General features: G+C 40.3%; 1 protein-coding gene across 1 annotated transcript in view; it reads left to right on the top strand.

The window, feature by feature from the left end:
• The window catches only part of grm5 (glutamate metabotropic receptor 5), a 1,174,932-nt gene that overhangs the window by 900,535 nt on the left and 253,038 nt on the right, over positions 1–21,359 (top strand). The gene's annotated exons all lie outside the window — the stretch shown is intronic.

Raw genomic sequence — 21,359 nt, 5'->3', positions numbered from 1 at the left:
CATTCCAACCCACTTTGAAAATATGACGTGCACACAAAAGGTCATTCCTTCTTCTCAGCTGGGAGGGGGAATATGCTTCAGCAATGAAGTTGGGGGGGAAATGAAAGTAAAGAGGAGGTAAAGGGAAAAACACCCCCCCCCCCCCAGTCTGCTAATACCCAGGAGTAAAGAATGTGTTCAGATTTCAACAGACAGAAAGGACTCAGGATGCAGGATTTTTGCTGAAATATAGAAAACAGGTTCCTTTGCTCTCATGCTTTCCCTGTTCTATTGTGTGTAATTGCCACCTTACTGTCCTAGTATTCAGGTTTTCAGTTCAAATTTTTATTGCTGATTACCATAATGATGGTGATGATGATGATGATGATAACAGAAAAAACTCAGCCGCTATCAGGACCTCAAGATCGAACTGCAAAGACTCTGGCAGAAACCAGTACAGGTGGTCCCGGTGGTGATCGGCACACTGGGTGCCATGCCAAAAGATCTCAGCCGGCATTTGGAAACAATAGACCTTGACATAATTACAATCTGCCAACTGCAAAAGGCCACCCTACTGGGATTTGCACACATCATCCGAAAGTACATCACACAGTCCTAAACGCTTGGGAAGTGTTCGACTTGTGATTTTGTGATACGAAATCCAGCATATCTGTCTTGTTTGCTGTGTCAGACTATGTCGTTGTGTCAGTAATAATGATAATAATGCACCCCTCCTTGACGACAGGCAGGTGGGACATTGTTGTTGTTATTGTTATTGTTGTTGTTGTTATTGTTGTTGTTATTGTATCACACAGTCCTAGATACTTGGGAAGTGTTCGACTTGTGATTTTGTGAAACGAAATCCAGCATATCTATCTTGTTTGCTGTGTCATAATAAAATAATAATAATACAGTAGAGTCTCACTTATCCAATATAAACGGGCCGGCAGAATGTTGGATAAATGAATTTGTTGGATAATAAGGAGGGATTAAGGAAAAGCCTATTAAACATCAAATTAGGTTATGATTTTACAAATTAAGCACCAAAACATCATGTTATACAACAAATTTGACAGAAAAAGTAGTTCAATACGCAGTAATACTATGTAGTAATTACTGTATTTACGAATTTAGCACCAAAATATCACAATGTATTGAAAACATTGACTACAAAAATGCGTTGGATAATCCAGAACGTTGGATAAGTGAGACTCTACTGTAATTATAATGATATCGGTGTCTTGCTTGCCTGTCCTCAAGAAGAGGTGCAGCATAGGTAAGGTAAATAATAATAATAATAATAATAATAATAATAATAATAATCTTTATTTATATGCTGCTTCTCTCCCACAATGGGGACCAAAGCTGCTTCCAGCATGTTCAAAACACAATATAAAGCTAAACAACAATCACATGTATGAATATAAATCAAGGTAAAACATAAATAGACATTTTGAGCAGTATACATTATTGCATTGTCCTGTCACCTAAATGTATTTAGCACCACCCAGTAAAGGTTGAAGCTTCTCATCTCTTCTGCATAAGATTAATTTGCTGAAGGCTTGTTTGAATAGAAAAGTTTTCAGCTGTTGCTTAAACGATAGTAGGATGCCATTTTGATATCCCAGGGAAGGGTATTCCAGAGCTGTGGAGCAGCCACTGAGAAGGCCTTCTCTTGCATCACCACCAACTGTATTTGGGATGGCGGTGGAAGCGAAAGCAGGGCCTCTCCTGATGATCTTAGGGTTCGGGTAGATTGGTATGGAGAGATGCAGTTGGATAAGTAAGTTGGACCTGAACCATTTAGGGTTCAAAGCTCAAAACCAGCACTTTGAATCTGGTTCGGAAGCAAACTGGCAGCCAGTGAAGGTGTTGTAGCAAGCGGAGGGGTGTGCATTCTGTGTCCAGAACCTGTAAGCAATCCGGCTGCAGCTCTTTGAACTAGCTGAAGTTTCCAAGCACTCTTCAGGGGCAGTCCCATGTACAACGCATTACAGTAGTCTAAATGGGATGTAACCAAGGTGCGGACCACCATGGCCAGATAAATCGTCACAATGGAGAAATCTCAGATAACAAAGTTAGAATGTAAAAAAGTTAAAATATAAAAAAGAATGTCCAGCACCACTATGGCAGAGTGGTTCAGCTTCAGTTCCTAAGCAGACTAGCACAAAAATAAAATGTAAGCATTATAAAAATCCAGTGAAATCTCTCCACAATACATTTCCACCTTAACTGCCCAGTTACAAAAGAGGATAGGGCTCCTGTACCTTTCATATTTGTGTCACAGAAGGAATTTTTGTTCCGCAAGCTAGATTTGCTGAAACTTCTACATAACTAGTCAAGGAACAACTGGCCACCCTGGGTGCATGTACACTGTAACTGAATGCAATTTGACATCACTTTAACTGCCATGGCTTAATGTGGTGGAATTTTGGGGTGTGTAATTCAGTGAGGCACCAAATCTCATGGGCAGAGACACCACAAGGGCATGGGAAACTACAACTCCCAGAATTCTGTAGCATCTAACCATAGCAGTTAAAGTAGTGTCACAGAGTCAAACTGTGTTAATTCAACAGTATAGATCAGGTATGGGCAAACTTCACCCCTCTGGGTGTTTTGGGCTTTTCAGTAGCTGGTCCTCAGATCTGGAACTCTCGAAAGGCGAGGCTGATGCCAACTTTTCTGTCTTTCTGCAGACATGTGAAGACTTCTATTTGGTTTTGGCACGCCTTTCAGAATTGACTGCTAATGGGGAACAGTCTTTGCGTAATATGCTGTATTGTGTATTCATTGTTTGCTTTTTAAAATTGCTATGTTTTGAATTCATTTTATTTTATTGTTAATTTAATAACAATTTCAGCCTTTGTATTATAAGCTAGGACTGAAATATCAGCCCTACTGAATCTTCCCAAGAGGGTCACAAAGCTAGGATGGGCACACAAACTGAGCAGGAAGGCAAACAGACAACAAACAATAATTTTGGCTAAAGGATCTACCAAACCCCAGCAATGCTTTCAATCCAACTTACTCTTAGCTCTGGCCAAAATAGACAGAGCTTATTTCAAACATCTGTATTTTGTAGAACTTTATAGTTATACAAACAACAATGAAGTCAGCATGAGCAATATCTAATGGAGATCTGGTAATCCTCATATGAGGTCTATGTGACCAGCAGAGGATGTTTTTAGGACTTCTTATTGATAAGGTGTTTCCTAGGGCCTGGTACCATATGTAGTCATTACATCCAGTTGGTGACCTTGTTGCAACAACCGCAATTCTAGCATAGCAAAAATGGCAGATTTTAGCAAAAGCTATAGGTTTTTCAATAACTGATGAGTTATTGAAAAAAATGAAGTCAACCAGGCACAATACAACAAACCAGCTGAATCTGTAATCCTTATTTTATGCCTACAGTATGAGGTATGCTCTTTAGCTCAGGGGTCCCCAATCTTTTTAAACAGGGGGCCAGTTCATGATCCTTCAGACCGTTGGAGGGCCGGACTATAGTTGGCCACCAAACAATAACAACAACAACAACAACAACAACAAAAAGAGCGTTGGAAGAGACCCTTTGGGCCATTTAGCCCAACCCCCTTTTGCCTTTGTGCACCAAAAGCACAAGCAAAGCACCCCTGACAGATGGCCTCCCAGCCTCAATGTTAATAATAATAATAATAATAATAATAATAATAATAATAATAATAATAATAATAATAAAGAGGGTTGGAAGAGACCCTTTGGCCATCGAATCCAATCCCCTTCTGCCTTTGTGCAACGAAAGCACAAGCAAAGCACCCCTGACAGATGGCCACCCAGTCTCAATGTTGTTGTTGATGATGATGATGATGATAGTTGTAAGAGAAGAAGAGACCCCTTGGGTCATTTAGCCCGACCCCCTTCTGCCCTTGTGCTTTGGGAGCCGGATAAATGGCTTCGATGAGCCGCATCCGGCCCCCGGGCCTTAGTTTGGGGACCCCTGCTTTAGCTAATTGTGATAAGCCATGATGCTGGGGAAAATGGAAGGAAAAAGGAAGAAAGGCTGACCAAAGGCGAAATGGATGGATGGTATCCTTGAAGTGACTGGCTTGACTTTGAAGGAACTGGGGGCAGCGACGGCCGACAAGGAGCTCTGGCGTGGACTGGTCCATGAGGTCACAAAGAGTCGGAAATGACTGAATGTATAAAGAAGAAGAAGAAGAAGAAGAAGAAGAAGAAGAAGAAGAAGAAGAAGAAGAAGAAGAAGAAGAAGAAGAAGAAGAAGAAGAAAAGCCACCTTGAGTCCCAATATTGGGAAAGGGTGTAATATCCCTAATATCCCTCTTCATGGATCCATTCATCTTTCCATCCAAGTAAGCTTGTCTCTGCTCACCCACAGTGCCTGCCACTTAAGGCTGTCATCTCATTATACAGTAGAGTCTCACTTATCCAACATTCGCTTATCCAACGTTCTGGATTATCCAACGCATTTTTGTAGTCAATGTTTTCAATACATCATGATATTTTGGTGCTAAATTCGTAAATACAGTAATTACTACATAGCATTACTGTGTATTGAACTACTTTTTCTGTCAAATTTGTTGTATAACATGATGTTTTGGTGCTTAATTTGTAAAATCATAACCTAATTTGATGTTTAATAGGCTTTCCTTAATCCCTCCTTATTATCCAACATATTCACTTATCCAACATTTTGCTGGCCCGTTTATGTTGGATAAGTGAGACTCTACTGTACTTGATGGTAGGTCTGTCCCTCATGCATGGTTAAGAAAGTTCTACTGAAACTACTCAAGTAACTTGGTCTATTTACAAGGCACACTGAAATCATGTTGCTTCATGGTGAGCCCAGCAACAGAGAAATTGGGACAACTCATGATTCTGGCCCAGCTTACCTGTCAGAACGTATCTCCCTCTATGACCCACCTTGGAGGTTAAGATTGTCTGGGGAGGCCCTGGTCTCGGTCCCACCTCCTTCACAGGCACGACTGGTGAGGACGAAAGGCATAGCCTTCACAGTGATGGCTCCTTGACTGTGGAATTCCCTCCCCAATGAAATTAGATCAGCTCCCTCCCTTCTGGGTTTTAGAAGAAAGATAAAAACTTGTCTATGGGACCAGGCCTTCGGGCAATAAGCAATAAAAGGAATGATCAGAGATTATGTGCAATAGCGATTGATACTGGAATGACCCTGGATTTGATTTTTGAATTATGTGATTTTAATGTTTAAATTAATATGTTTTTAACTCTATGTTTTAATTTTATTGCATTTTTATTATTCAATTGATAGTTGTATTTTATTATTGTTGTGTAGGCATTGAATTTTGCCATAATATGTTTGGAAACCGCTTTGAGTCCTCCATTTGGGGTGAGGAAAACAACATACAAGCGAAGTAAATAAATAAATAAAATGGGAGGCACACAGATTAGAACTGTGCATCTCATCACTAGCCTACTCCTAATAGCCAGAGATCACAGCCTGCAAACAAATTACAAATTTACTTTAGTTAGTAGGATTTTCCCAGCAAGATAACACACATGGATCTTTCATGTTCACACCATCTAGGTAATCTCCAGATGCATGTAGCTTCCCTAGGGATCATCATCCCTAGATGGTGAGGATTAACCCAATCTTTTTTCGCAGTACACAGTTATAGCACTTGGAAACCACTTTACCACCTATGGCTGTACTTTATGGTATACTAGGTTTTGTAGTATGCTGAGGCAATAGACCAACCTAGCTCAAGATCCCATAGGACAGCCAGACCAACTGAAACATTTTAATTCCAGTTCTTTCCAATATCACATTGGTTTAAAATAAACTAACCTGGGAGTCTGTATAAAGTTTTTTCAATTGACACAGGTTTTAAATAAACCAACCAAGGAGTTTGTATAAAAGGCTTCTGATCATACCAGGATCAGACAAAAAATATTCTGGGACAAACAAAACGTGTATGGATTTCCAAAATAAAAATGGGAAAGACAAGGGAAGGGGAGAGAAAACTGGGACTTTCTGGTCACTTTAATCAGTTGTATACAACCCCAAATTCCTAGTTTCCACAACCACCATGCCCATTCTAGAAATCATAATTCAGTAAAACAACATTTCCAAGCTTTAGCACCAATGCTGTTTCTGAAAGTAGAGAGGAAAGGACAAATAGATACAGTAGAGTCTCACTTATCCAACGTAAACGGGCCGACAGAATGTTGGATAAGCGAATATGTTGGATAATAAGGAGAGATTAAGGAAAAGCCTATTAAACATCAAATTAGGTTATGATTTTACAAATTAAGCACCAGAACATCATGTTGCACAACAAATTTTACAGAAACAATAGTTCAATACGCAGTAATGCTATGTAGTAATTACTGTATTTACGAATTTAGCACCAAAATATCATGATATATTGAAAACACTGACTACAAAAATGCGTTGGATAATCCAGAATGTTGGATAAGCGAGTGTTGGATAAGTGAGACTCTACTGTAGTTAGCAAGTCCAGCTTTTGAAACACGAATCTGGAATGTCTATAATTTTATTAAATTTTCCCCTCCCTCTTGAAATGAAACTGAATGCTGATCGCCAAGGAGAGGCAGAGGAGAGTTATGTGTGCATTGCTATTACAGGCTGCATAGATAATAAAAAATGTTCTCTCCTGATCCCATGCCTTCTGGATTCAGCACGTACAGAACCATATCATATCAAAAATAATTAAGATGTAGATGTGGGTATGTCTGTATCTGCAGATTAGATACAAATGCAGACATTGGCACAGAGGGAGAGTAAAGGGTTTAAGATGATATTTATAAGCCGTGATCAATCAGTATCCGTGTCTCTCTCTGTTATTCAAGCAGACCCTTTGGGGTGTTATCTGTGATCTCCCTGATATTACAGCAGGAGCCCGGATCCGTTTAAAGCACCGCAGGCGTCTGTATGTACAAGATTTTCTTGCCACTGATACCAAGCAGCTCAGCCTCGCCCTCCTTGCATTTTCTGACTTTGATCTATTTAAGGAACCAATTATGCATGTGCTTATCTGTATTATGGAAGCCCGGCTAATATATATGCATGAAGTATTTTGCTATCTTCTCCAGCTGAGATTAGTGGTGTAGTTTGCTCTTCTTCGCCCTGGGCTCCTGTTTTGAAAACACATATGCTTCGTAGGATACTTTTGAATATATTTTTAGCTAATCAAGAGGATGAGAAAAACGTACGAGAGCTTGGAGAAGTTACTTTTTCAGCCTGTAACTTCCATTATCTTTCAGCCAGCCGCACTAGGTAGGGCAGGTCTAGGAGGTTTAGTGCAAAATAACAGCAGCAGCACAAACAAAATGGCTATCCTCCCTAAAATCTCAAGTATGCCATGATTATTTATTGGATTAATTAATTTCTATGCTACCTTTCTCCCAGAACAGGACCTAAGGAAACTTCTAATAAGATAATTACGTGGTCGGATTTCAACTATCCACAGGTTGAGGTCTGGTGCCCGGCATGCTCCACTACTCCAATGGCCAAATCAACACATGAACCAAGTTTGAAGGCAACAGGAGCAAAGGTTTATTACTTTCAGACCCAAAAAAGATGTCAAATACATTGTCTGTGCTTCCAATGGATCTGACAAAGCATGCACAAGGTACAGAACATTTTATTTACTTTGACAGTCATTCAAAACACCCAAACCCTCCCCCTGATTGGCTGAAAAGCCGTCCCAGCCAGAACCTGATTATTTGTTGCCTGGGGATTCCTTCTGACATCACTGGTGTTTGGGGCTCCCTCAGTAGTGGGAAAAATAAATCGCTGCCATTCACAGATTTGAAGTTTGAGTCTGTTAGTAGGTCCGTCCTGAGAAAGTTATGGACCCATTGGAATGCGGTAGGGCAACATGCAAAACATGTTGAGTAGGATTAAATGCCTGGTACAGTTCATACAAAGGAAGGAGCCCAGAGAACACAATGAGTTTTTATGTAAATATAAACAGCTTATTGGAAGACACACAAAGGTAGTCTATGTACTTATTTCTAACAGCTGATATCTTCGGACCCCATTGGTAAGCCAGAAAACTATCCTATATGAAGGTATTTGTTTATTTATTTATTTCCAATATTTCTATCCTGCCCTTCTCACCCGAAGGGACTCAGTGCGGCGTACAATTGGCAACAATTCAATGCCGACACATCATTAAAAACAACAACATATAAAAATGTATTACAACCATGTATTACAATTATCTTTACATGCTGGCATTGCCTCCTCCTGATGGTCTCAGCCTCATAGCAGGTGGGGAAGCTGGAAAACCACTCAGGTATACATGTAAGCACATCATATTATTTTAATTTCCCAGGAGATATGCACTGAACTGAGCTACTGAACTTGCTGACCCAAAGGTCAGCGGTTCGAATCCGGGGAGCGGGGTGAGCTTCCACTGTTAGCCCCAGCTTCTGCCAACCTAGCAGTTTGAAAAATGCAAATGCGAGTAGATCAATAGGCACTGCTCCGGCAGGAAGGTAACGACACTCCATGCAGTCATGCCATCAACATGACCTTGGAGGTGTCTATGGACAATGGAAATGAGCACCAATCCCCAGAGTCGGACACAACTAGACCTAATGTCAGGGGAAAATCTTTACCTTTACCTTTATGCACTGAACTAATAAGCATATATGTCAAGATTACATAAGAATTATGAAAGAGACTGTGAAGGAAGATAGGTGTGCCACTTTGAAACCATGGGCAACCTCCTTTTTTCAAAGGGCTTTCAATATGCACATAGGAAAAGTACCAGCCTGAGGTTGGGAGGAGGTTGTGCATTTCCTTTCTAGCCTCCCTAAGGCAATCCATTTATAAAAGGTGACTTAATCTATTTTGGAATATGTAGTCTGCTGCCCTTCTTGGCAGAGTTAATGGAAATAAGGCAAATGGAAAAGAGTGGGAATGTCACACTTTCAGAATTGTGTAATCTATATACAGTAGAGTCTCACTAATCCAAGCTCCGCTTATCCAAGCCTCTGGATTATCCAACGCATTTTTGTAGTCAATGTTTTCAATATATCATGATATTTTGGTGCTAAATTCATAAATACAGTAATTACAACATAACATTACTGTATATTGAACTACTTTTTCTGTCAAATTTGTTGTCTAACATGATGTTTTGGTGCTTAATTTGTAAAATCATAACCTAATTTGATGTTTAATAGGCTTTTCCTTAATCCCTCCTTATTATCCAAGATATTCGCTTATCCAAGCTTCTGCCGGCCCGTTTAGCTTGGATAAGTGAGACTCTACTGTATATAAAAGAGTGATGGAATCGCGGCACCGAGCAAAGCAACTAAACTACGGGCCCCCCAACCTCGACATTGGACAACACAACCCATCATCCACACCTTAAGGTTGAAACAATACAAAATCACTTTACGCACCTCCACATGGAGAGAACCCACAATGTACCATCGGTAGCCATGCCGGGAGGGAAACAGAAAGTATAATGGCCGGCTGGCAACAGGGAAGGCAGGCAATGGGAAAAAGCTGTCCCCTGGGTCCTAGCGCCCGCCCATCATCCGAATCATTTATCTCCACTCCAACCTTCTACAATATCCAACCCATTTTAATACTCTATATTTTAAATATATGCTATGAACCATGACAATCAACACAATCTCTCTCCTAATATTTTAACAAGCTTAAAATCACAACACCAAATTAAAAACAACACTTTTAAAACACGGGAATGCCAGACACTAAACAATCAGGGCCAGCGAACACCTCCCACGATCTGCCATGCAGGACACAATCCAAGCACTCCCAACAGATGGCTACCCAGCCTCTCAATAATAATAATAATAATAATAATAATAATAATAATAATAATAATAACAACAACAACATCATACAATCCTAAGGTTTGCAGAGGCTGACTATTTCTGTGGCCCTTACATGTCACATCTCTTTTTATGTTTGGAACCTTTAGAGTGTTTGCTTATCTTTTTCACATAGAAAGAAGATAGCTGTATACTAAGAGAGGCCTGACTATGTCTGTGGCCCTGACATGTCACACCTCTTTTTATGTTTGGAACCTTTAGAGTGTTTGCTTATCTTTTTCACATAGAAAAAGGATAGCTGTATACTCAGAGAGGCCTGACTCTACTGTACATACTAAACATAAAGACAACCATACAACAGACATTCAATACCACCACTAACTCAAATTTCTCACCAACACCACCAGACAACGCCACAGCAATGCATGGCCGGGCACAGCTAGTGCTATATAAAATGTAAAATAAAATACATTTCATATTTGACAATATGGAATTCATATCAAGTTCATCTTTTAGAAGGGAGGTCCAATTTTTTTGACAACAATTACATTTACCAGGGATCTGAATCTACAATCTTCTCCGACTCGTCTCTCTTATTTTCACCACCTGGGCCAGGATACAACATCCTCACTGGAAGTATCTGCTACTTGATAACAACAAGCACTTCTGTTGGGGTTAAAAACATCTTCACCCCCATCCAAGCATTTACATATTGCTATGGAAAGAGTTATGACTCATCAGTAGATTCTAATAAAGTCCCCAAAGGCTGACCACTTACGCAATGGAATGGAGATCCTCAATTCTACAAGCCAGAATTTGCTCGGAAGGGCTCTCCATACTATCTAACTTCTTTTGTCATTCTGAAGAGTTATTTAAAGACTGATGTATGCATCACAAAACTGCTGTGCAGCCTTGGAAGCTGTTGAAAGGAAGGAGGTCCCAAAAAGCTACTTTGGAAATTGAGCTCTGGTTTTCACAGCAGCCCACAATGTTATTTCTAGAAGAGAGCTCTGGTTTGTAGCCCAGGAGGCTATTCCATGAAGGGAGGAAGAATTGGCTTTCAACCCTAGAAGCTATCATAACACATGAACTCTGGCTTGCTACTTGCTGTTAAGGAATGGTTTTCAGCCCAAAAAGCTATTACAAAGAGAGAGCTCTGGTTTGCAAGAAGCTTTTGCATAGTTCTAAGCTCTGGTTATGGTTTCAACTCAACTATGGAATTGCATTCAGCTACTTCTAGAAAGACTGGATTTCCAGCGTCTTTCTTGGAAATGCTCCAAAACCTCTTTTTTATTTGGTTTTGTTCTTTGTTGCTTGTCTTGTTTTGCTTTACACAAGTGGTGGTGATGTCGTATTTTAAGTAGTGCCTGGATTTTCTTTTCACCTGCTCCCTCTTAAATGTTTATTTTTTCTCTGTTGTGACATCTCTTTTACACCATAAACCTCCAGGGGAAGGACTGTCTTATAATTAATCTTTATGAGCTGCCACGAGACTCTTATTCAATGTTTAAACATGGAGTAAAACATGCTTTAAGTAAATAATAATAACAATAAATAGGGATCAAGGCATTAAGCACAATTAAACAGAGAGGCGCTTTCTTCTGAGCAAACAGATACTATGAGAGTGCTGAGCACCGTAGGATGTACTTCAGACTACAAACAAAGGGTGGGGTTTGCATTGGCTAGTCATAATTTACTTTGAGATGAACTAAATGAAGGCTAGTCTGGCATTAGACAGGGTGAGACAAAACATTCAACTTTGTATAAACAACCCTTTGATCAAATCTTATGAAAGGCAGTGTAAAGTGGTTCCAGTAAATATATGGCAGAAAATGAACAATTATTTGGGTTATTGTTATACTTTTATATCACTCATTGTGTTTCACTTGTAATTTTCTGCATCAGCTACCAAATATATCTCCTACCATTGTGACTAATGCGGTGGTAAAATTCTGTAAGAAAAAAAGCATGAAGCTTATTTTACAATTTGCAAATGCTCATCTTGTTTTCACTAAATTAGAATAATAATAATAATAATAATAATGATAATAATAATAATAATAATAATAATAAGGCCAAGATCAAAAAATCAGCTGATGGCCCAAAATGCAGACTGTGCAAGGAAACTGACAAAACTATTGATCATATCCTCAGCTGCTGTAAGAAAATCGTACAGACAGACTACAAACAGAGGCACAACTACGTGGCCCAAATGATTCATTGGAACTTATGCCTCAAGTACCACCTCCCAGCAGCAAAGAACTGGTGGGATCACAAACCTGCAAAAGTATTGGAAAATGAGCACGCGAAGATACTGTGGGACTTCCGAATCCAGACTGACAAAGTTCTGGAACACAACACACCAGACATCACAGTTGTAGAAAAGAAAAAGGTTTGGATCATTGATGTCGCCATCCCAGGTGACAGTCACATTGACAAAAAACAACAGGAAAAACTCAGCCGCTATCAGGACCTCAAGATTGAACTGCAAAGACTCTGGCAGAAACCAGTGCAGGTGGTCCCGGTGGTGATGGGCACACTGGGTGCCGTGCCAAAAGATCTCAGCCGGCATTTGGAAACAATAGACATTGAAAAAATTACGATCTGCCAACTGCAAAAGGCCACCCTACTGGGATCTGCACGTATCATCCGAAAATACATCACACAGTCCTAGACACTTGGGAAGTGTTCGACTTGTGATTTTGTGATACGAAATCCAGCATATCTATCTTGTTTGCTGTGTCATAAAATATAATAATAATAATAATAATAATAATAATAATAATAATAATAATAATAATAATAATAATTTACTTTTATACCCTGCCTCCATCTCCCCGAAGGGACTCGGGGCAGCTTACATGGGACTAAGCCCGGGTAAAAACAGAAAACCAAAATAAAATAACATCAGAAAATATAGACACAAATATTAAAGTTTAACACTCTAAACATAGTGAAAGTTTAAAATGATAATCATAGTAAAACATGGATTTGGCACCCAAGGGGGGGGAATCTTTGAATCCCACCCATGGGAGAAAACTGGGATGGGATAGAAATGAAAGAAGAAGAAGAAGAAGAAGAAGAGGAGGAGGAGGAGGAGGAGGAGGAGGAGGAGGAGGAGGAGGAGCTGGGCAAAGTGCAATGAGTGAATATTGTAATCACAAGGTAGTTGATTAAGTGCTAATTGCATCTCATGTTGTTCTTTTGTGAATTTGTTACAGCAGAAACAGGTTCGGAATCCCAGTGTGTCTGCTCCAATTGAATCCAGTGAAGACATGCAGAGATGAAAGCAGGATCTGTATTCGTTGCTAGCCGAAGTGGATGTCAGGGGGCAAGGTCATCCTAGATCCATGCTCTAGTGCTTCTGCGATTGAATGCAATTTTCCTGCTTCTTGGCAGAGGGTTGGACTAGATGGCCCAAGAGGTCTCTTCTAATTCTATGATTCTACTGGTACATACATTTTATAAGAATTTATAGATACTGAAAGTGGTGAAGAACTGTGATGACTGGTGCAGTTTCAGGATCCATGATCCCATTGGTTTAAAGGGCCATCTGCTCCTGGTCTGAAAGTTTAAAGGTCCATTCATCTTGGCCGCTGATTGGAGGAGCAGTCTGGCGGGAATTTCAATAAATGGTTGTTGGTTAAACTTGAAACTATCTGCCCACTCTGAAAGCAAGAAGGTTTGGAAGAGCAGTGGTGGTTGAGTCATGGGTGCAAAGAGTCCTTGGTATGCTTATCTTTGTGATATGGCTCCCACAATAGCATCAGATTAGGGACAATGGGTGCCGGGATGTCTTGAACAATGCATATGTGTCAAATTAATTGTGCAATGTGTTGCTCATAGATAGATAGAGATATAACTGTGACTGTACTTGGAATATTCAGTTACAAAAACAGAAGATTGACACCCGACTTGACAAATAATTACATGCTAAAGGCATCTAGGAATCTTAGTAGATCACAAGCGGAATGTGAGTCAGCAGATAAAAAAGACATCGTGATTCTAGGCTGCATCTATAGGAATACAGGCCCATCTACATTGCCATGTAAAGCAGTTTGAAACTACATTATATGGCAGTGTAGATGGGGCCCAAATCTGTCACACACAGAGGCCCTATCATTGTTGTAGAACATCCTTATGAGTTTGATGTGCACAGGAAGAGATATGGTGCAGGTCTAGGGGTGCTTCCACACAGCCACATAATGCGGCACTGTATGTTGTCCCCACGTGGCTGCGAAACTCCACCTCAGTGGCACAGCCTACCCAACAGTGATAGGGCATCTGTGTGTCAGATTTGGGCCCCATCTACACTGCCATATATATAATGCAGTTTGGATGGCAGATCAGATGGCACCCCTGCCCTCCCTGCCCCTCCATTCCTGCAGGATAAAGCAGAAAAGTATGTTTTGCTTTTCCCGCAGGGTCCATTCTTCCTCATTCTGGCATCATTAGGAAATGACGGGCCTTTGGAGGAGGGAAGACAGAGTTTTGCAGCTGGTTCAAACCACATCATGAGGATGTGTGAAAGCACCCTTTCCTGGTCTTTTTTAAAATACAGGGTAAGCTGAAATAAAAAGCTTACCCCAAGTTAAAACACAAAACGTTTGGACATCCAAAGCTAACCTGTATTTGCAGCTAAGATTTAAACACTCCAAAGGCAACGGATCCTGTCAAATTTTAAATATTAAGCAAGGTTGGCCCTGGTTAGTAATTGGATGGGAGAACAATCAGGTGCTGTAGGCACTATTTCAGAGGAAAGAACCGGTAAAACTACATTTGGGTTTCCCTTGCCTACGAAAACTCTTATGAAGCTCATGGGGTTGCTATAAGTCAACAGGTGACTCGAAGGACTTGAATTTACACAAATGCAGCTAAATTACATAGCGTTAAACGAGGTGTTGTCAGCCACAAGCCAAAGTTTTGCATAAGAATGAAAGTTTCTAAATCTCATCACTTGCAAAAGTCCGTATCTGAGTGAGATACCAGCTCTGCAATTACACAAACAAAGGAAACCATTAGGAAAAGGTTACTCACCACAGCATGATTTACTTTTGAGGTAACACTACTCATGTTTAGAAGTATGTCACTTCTCTTGCTCCACAAGGACAAAATCGTTCTCTGCTCTATTGAAGACAATAGTTGTTATTTTATAAATTGGAGTTATTTTCAACTTGTGGCAACCCTACAATGACACCTATCACTATTATCTGGGGCTGAGCCTCTGGTTCTCACCTAAGGTCACCCAATGTGTTTTCATGACCAAGAGGGGATTTGAGCCCTGGTCTCCAGAATCATAGTCCAAATACTACAGCATGATAGTGCCCGGCAATAGCCTGATGCCCAGAAACCTCAGAATAAGGAGCAGTCCTCCATATTATTCTGAAGATTTGGTGCAATCTGATTTAGAAATAATCCAAATATAGCAAGGATGCAATTTGGGCATGAAATTAAAATATGACTTTTGTTAAAATTCTAGGGGTTTTATGAGCATCTAAGAGTAAGATCAGTGGTTCCCAACTTTTTTTTTCCAGGGACCACTTGAACAGGGACCACTCTCCAAAAGAGTTACAAATCAGTTTTTGGTCTACTTTAGATTCTGTTTGGTTATTTGGGGTGCTGATTCAGAAAACTGCATTGGACAGACCACATCAGCTCTAGTTTCTGATACAGAATATATGCTATCCTGTAGTGCCATCTGCTCACCCACAGAAAACCATATTTCATAATCTAGAGCTGATGCGGTCTATCTAATGCAATTTTCTGAATCAGCATCCCAAATAACCCAAGGAACAGGCCTAAAAACGAAGATATCAAGAAAAAAATGTTGTTTGGGCTGTGTTATTATCTGTGGATTTTGTTAATGCTTGTTTAAATAAAAAAGAAGGGGAAGGGGCCGAGGTAAAGAAACAAAACAAAAAGTGGAGCGCGAGACCCAAGAAATTGTCCCTAACATCTATAATTATAATTATAATAATAACAATAACAACAACAACAACAACAACAACAACAACAACAACGTGTTTCTTTAGGAGACTATACAGGGTCTTACAAAGCTGCTTTCCTATTACAACTGATGTGTGGCAATGGGAGCCAATAACAACAACAACAACAACTTTGGGGGACTCTCATTCTCTCTCTCTCTTTCTTGCTCCCTCGCACTTGCTGCCACTGCAGTCTTCTCCACCCTGGCCTGGGAAGCCTCCCAAGGCCATGAAAGCTTCCTTCCATCTCTCCCTCTCCTTCTCTCTCTTGCACTCCTCCAATGGTGGCATGCCTCCCAGCCCAACATAGTTGCAATTTTCTCCGAATGTCTCACAGACCTTATTTTAGGTCTCGCGGCCCACTGGAGGGCCACGGCCCATGGGTTGGGAACCACTGAGCAAGATGATTAAACCAGGGCTGCCATACTTTGACATATCATGGGATCATGTGATTCATTGGAAAGGATTATAATGATCAGTGAAGTGGAAGATAGTGGGAAAAGAGGAAGACTGTTTTATATATGTAATTGATTCAATCAAAGCAACCCTGAATTTGCAAAACATGAGTAAGACTGTTGATGACCAGAGCTCCGAAAGTCTCTCATTCATAGGGCTGCCATGAGTCAAAGTCGATGTGAAGGTACAAGGAGTGATGAAAAAAATATGGGGATGGAAAAATAATAATAAATAATAAAAATGTATTTTTATTCTGCCCTCTCTCCTCAAAGGGACTCAGGGCGGCTCCCAAGAGCCAAGATGGCAAACATTCAATGTTGTGTGCATTTATAAAAATAAAACATTTACACATGCAATAAAGTATTCTGCCCAAGAAGTCTTCCTTTAAATTCAGTCCCCAGCACTTTTAAATTATTGCATTATGTCAACACACTTTGGACACTAATCGAAAGCACTTTCAGCTGCTTAAATACAGGTTCACCCTGTCTATTGAAAAGGATAGCCTGATAATGACTTGAAAACTGCTTTGAAGTGCTTTAGTAGTGATTGTGAGCGCGTCTGTTTGTGGCTAGGGAACTTCGAACACATGTTACAAGTCTCATGTGACAATCTCCTAAGTATATGCATGCAGGCATCAACCTGTACCTAGCACTGCATGCTAGGACGAAGAACTGATTATTGAGACCCCATTTCTAAAAACATAAGGATTGCTTTGCCCATACCTGAGATTAGGGACACTGTCCTACAAATTCAAATTCTGAAATCCACATAGAAAACTGATATTTCTACAGACTTATCTTCCCCATGGATTTATCTTCTAGTGGACTTTTCCCTGTCTCAGTCCCACCAATTGTGTGGACTAGTTCCTAATTCATTCTCTGCAAGTCAATGGTTAGGTTTTTGAATTGTATCTCCTATTTTGAGATGACAAGGATGAACAACACTAGCTTCTTTGTACTGACCCAACTCTTAACATGTGCAAGCTGCAATATAGTTAATGAGTGCCATTGTCTTGTCTAATCTGGAGTTGGATCTTAGTGGGTGAAATTGCTCCTTGCAGAGTATAGGAGGATTAGGAAGGGTGCAAAGGAGGGAACGAAAATGGAAAGAGACCAGTCATCTTAGGCTTAAGCAACTAAGAGACCTCTGGTCACTTAAACACTCTCAGTGACATCCCACACATGTCTGAGCTTACCAAAAGGTCCAGAGATTGCCAAATTGTTCATCTTTAGGGATCTTCATGGTTTTTGCTGATACAAATGGAAAATTCTAGCTTAAATTTGTCTTAAGTTAGTGGAACTTGTTGACTTCCTATGCACCAGAACTGTCGAAACATTGTGGTCATGCAAATGTTTTTGGACTCCAGTTTCCACTAGGTTTAGCTGGATTGGCCAATTGTATGACATCATGGGAGAAGGAATTCACCATTACCTGGAGGGCCACATGTTTATTAACCCTGCTATACATACTTATCAAGGACAAGTCCCACTGAGCTCATTGGAGGGCATCTACACTGTAGAATTAATTTAGTTTTAAACCAATGCCTCAATGCTATGAAATCATGGGATTTGTAGTTTGGTGAGGCACCAATACTCTTTGGCAGAAAAGGCTAAAGACCATGTAAACTACAATCTTATGATTCTATAGAACTGAGCCATGACAGTTTTAATGGAGTCAAACTGCATTAATTCTACAGTGTAGATTAGGACTTAATTTTGAGTAGATCCTACTGCAGATTGCAGACTCAGTGAGAAATGAAAATGAATATTCCCTGAAGAGGATAATGATGGTCGATTTACATTCTGTTTCTTCAACAATGAAAAGATACTGCCTGTCTCCTAATATTAAAGTGGGAAGAAAATTCATATAGTGTGGAAGGCTTTCCACTCTAATAATATTAGAAGTGAGGGTGACTTGTAATACAGTTGGCCCTCCATATCCACGAACTCTGCATCCGTGGATTCAACCACCCAACCATCCATTGCATAGTTTAACTAGGAACTATGTTAAACATGAAATCCTGGGTGTCTCCTGAAAATATATTGTTTACATTCCAAAAAGCAAACCTTGATTTTGCCACTTTATAACAGGGACAACACTTTACAATTATTATTATTATTATTATTATTATTATTATTATTATTATTTCTTACCCATCTCTCGTTGTGGCTTTGAGGCGGGTTACAGAATAATTAAAACATATAAACACATAAACTATGCCATTGAATATAATAGGACCTGAGCATTCATAGATTTTGGTATCCAATGTTGTTCCCTGAATCCAACCCCGGTGGATACCAAGAGTCCATTGTAGTGAGAGATTCAGGAGAAGACTTGATTCCTATCATATTACCTAGTTAAATTATATAATTTGCTGCCATGGAATTTAGAGCTGGCCATCCATTTGGAGAGCTTGGAAAGGGAATGATTCATAGAGAAGGATGCCATCAATGACTACTGTCAGAATGGTTACATATTACCTCCAGTATCAATGCCAGTTGCTGCCAGTAGTTGCTGTTGGCTTCCACATCAGTAGGGGAAATGGTCCATTTGGGGTTTCAATCTGAACTTTAAGGGAATTGTCCAGGACACTGATTAAGGTGATAGGATTCAGCATCATGGATGTCTCTCTTAAAGTTCGGATTAAAACCTAGAGGGAGTTGACCGTAATAACATGGATTGTCACAATAACATGGAAACCCCTAGTAACCATTGGTTGTTGTGGACTTTGAATAGAAGGTGCTGTTGTATTTGGACTTTGCATGTTGACATCCCAGGAATATTGGAGGACCACTGCAGGAAGCAGGATTATAAATTAGAGCTGGTCTTTGGTCTCTTTTTACTTTCTTAAGGTTTCTAGAGCGGATGACCTGTCCTTTGGCAGACCTAAACCCCAGCGAATTGTTTGTTTAGCAAAACACAGTGATGGAGTTAAGCATTAACAGAAGGTAGCAAAACCAGATAAACCAAAGCTCTGCCTAGAGGCCTCTCTCTGGCCTAATATTTGTAGACGTTTCTTAATCAAATATCCTTCCACAGGTGTAACTGTATCCCTTTCAAGACCAACGTTCCTGGCTACTTATCAGCCAGCGGGAAATTTTGTAATGGGCCCAGTAAAACAAAGTCCAGAAATGCAGACACGTGCGTCCGTCATATCACCAAGACAGTTTGCTACCACTGTTCATCTCCACCAAGAGCCAGTCTTGTGTAAATGAGTCTCAATTGTTTATTTGAGATTCAGTCAGCACAAAATATTTTCTTTTAGGATAGAGATGGCTCACTACAATTGAGCAAAATCCACACAGAGAAATGAATCCAAATTTCAGGAAAAGAGATTTCACCTAAACATTAGGAAGAACTTGCTGGTAGTAAGAGCTAGCTGTTTAGCAATGGAATATGCATCCTGGAAGTGCAGTGGAATCTCCTTCTCGGGGAGTGTTTAAGCAGAGACTGGATGGCCATCTGTCATGAGTGCTTTGACTGTGTATTTCTGCAGGGCAGTGGGTTGGACTGAATGGCTCTGAAGGCAAACTTAATGTAACACAATTTGACTGTATTATAAAAATAGCTTGTTAAAAATTAAATTATCATTTCTTTTTATTATCAAAGGTTTTCATGGCTGGAATCACGGGAATGTTGTGTGGTTTCCAGGCTGTATGGCCAATGTGTTCTAGAAGCATTTTCTCCTGATGTTTCACCTGCATCTGTGGCTGGCATCTTCAGAGGATCTGATAGTAGTAAAGCAGGTGTCCCACCCTGGACATTCCATAGGTATATACTCCACTCGCTTAACTATCGACTGATCCTTTGAAGATGCCAGCCACAGATGCAGGAGAAACATCTGGAGAAGAGGAGGAAAAGGAAGAAGAGGAGAAGGAGGAAGAGAAAAAAGGAGGAAAATGAAGAAGAAGAAGAGAAGATGAGGAAGAGGAAAAAGAAGAGGAAGAAGAGGAGGCTCTCTGCCAAAGAATGTGGGTGCCTCACCAAGTACATTTCACCAATTACATCACCAATTACACTAGATGACCTTCGAGGTACCTTCCAACTCTATTCTAACTGGAACTGATGGCCTTTTCATTGGACTACATGGCCTTTGGGGTCCCTTCCAGGTCTATAATTCGAGGAATGAACTAGATTTCCTTTTCATTGGACAAGATTACCTTTGGGGCCTTTTCCAAGTCTATAATTCTAAGTAGACTAGATGGCCTTTTTATTAGACTACGTGGCCTTTTGGGTCTGTTCCTAGTTTATAATTCTAAGAGTAGGCTAGATGGCCTTTTCATTGGATGAGATGGCCTTTCAGGTCCCTTCCAAGTCTATTCTAGGTGGAACAGATGGGCTTTTCATTGGACTAGATGGCGTTTTCATTAGACTACATGGCCTTTGGGGCCCCTTCCTAGTCTATAATTCTAAGAGTGGACTAGATGGTCTTTTCATTGGGCTAGATAGCCTTTTCATTGGACTACATGGCCTTTGGGGCCCCTCTACATCTATAATTCTAAGCAGACTAGATGGCTTTTTCATTGAACTAGGTGGCCTTTGAGGTCCCTTCCAAGTCTTTTCTAAGTAGATCAGATAGCCTTTTCCCTGGCCAGGGTGGCCTCTTCATTGGACTGGATGGCCTTTTCATTGGACGAGATGGCTTTTGGGACCCCTTCCAAGTCTATAATTCTAAGTGGACTACGTGGCCTTTTCACTGGACTAGATGGCCTTTGAGGTCCCTTCCAAGTCTATAATTCTAGGTGGAGCAAATAGCCACTTCATTGGACTAGATGGCCTTTGGGGCCCCTTCCAAGTCCCAGGGCTGTGTGTTGAGTCATCTATTATTATGTTTATTTATATCCCACTTTTTCTCTCCACAAGGAGGCTCAAAGCGGCTCACAATTAAAAGAATTACAGTACAGCTCAAAATATACAAATATTAAAATAGTATTAAACATCATCAATATTTAAAACAATTTAGGTTAAAACCATAAAAGCACACAAAACCACAGCACCCCCTGACCAGATCTCAAACACCTTCATTTGTAAAAGCCTGTCTGAATAAAAAGGGTTTAGCCTGCTAATTGAAGGACAGCAGGGAGGGGCCATTCTGGCTTCCCTGGGCAAGGGAGTTCCAGAGTTTCA

The sequence above is a fragment of the Anolis carolinensis genome, chromosome 3 (assembly GCF_035594765.1).
Source record: "Anolis carolinensis isolate JA03-04 chromosome 3, rAnoCar3.1.pri, whole genome shotgun sequence".
Classification (NCBI taxonomy): domain Eukaryota; kingdom Metazoa; phylum Chordata; class Lepidosauria; order Squamata; family Dactyloidae; genus Anolis; species Anolis carolinensis.
The sequence above is the reverse complement of the archived record's forward strand: the minus strand, read 5'-3'. Positions and strand labels throughout refer to the sequence as shown.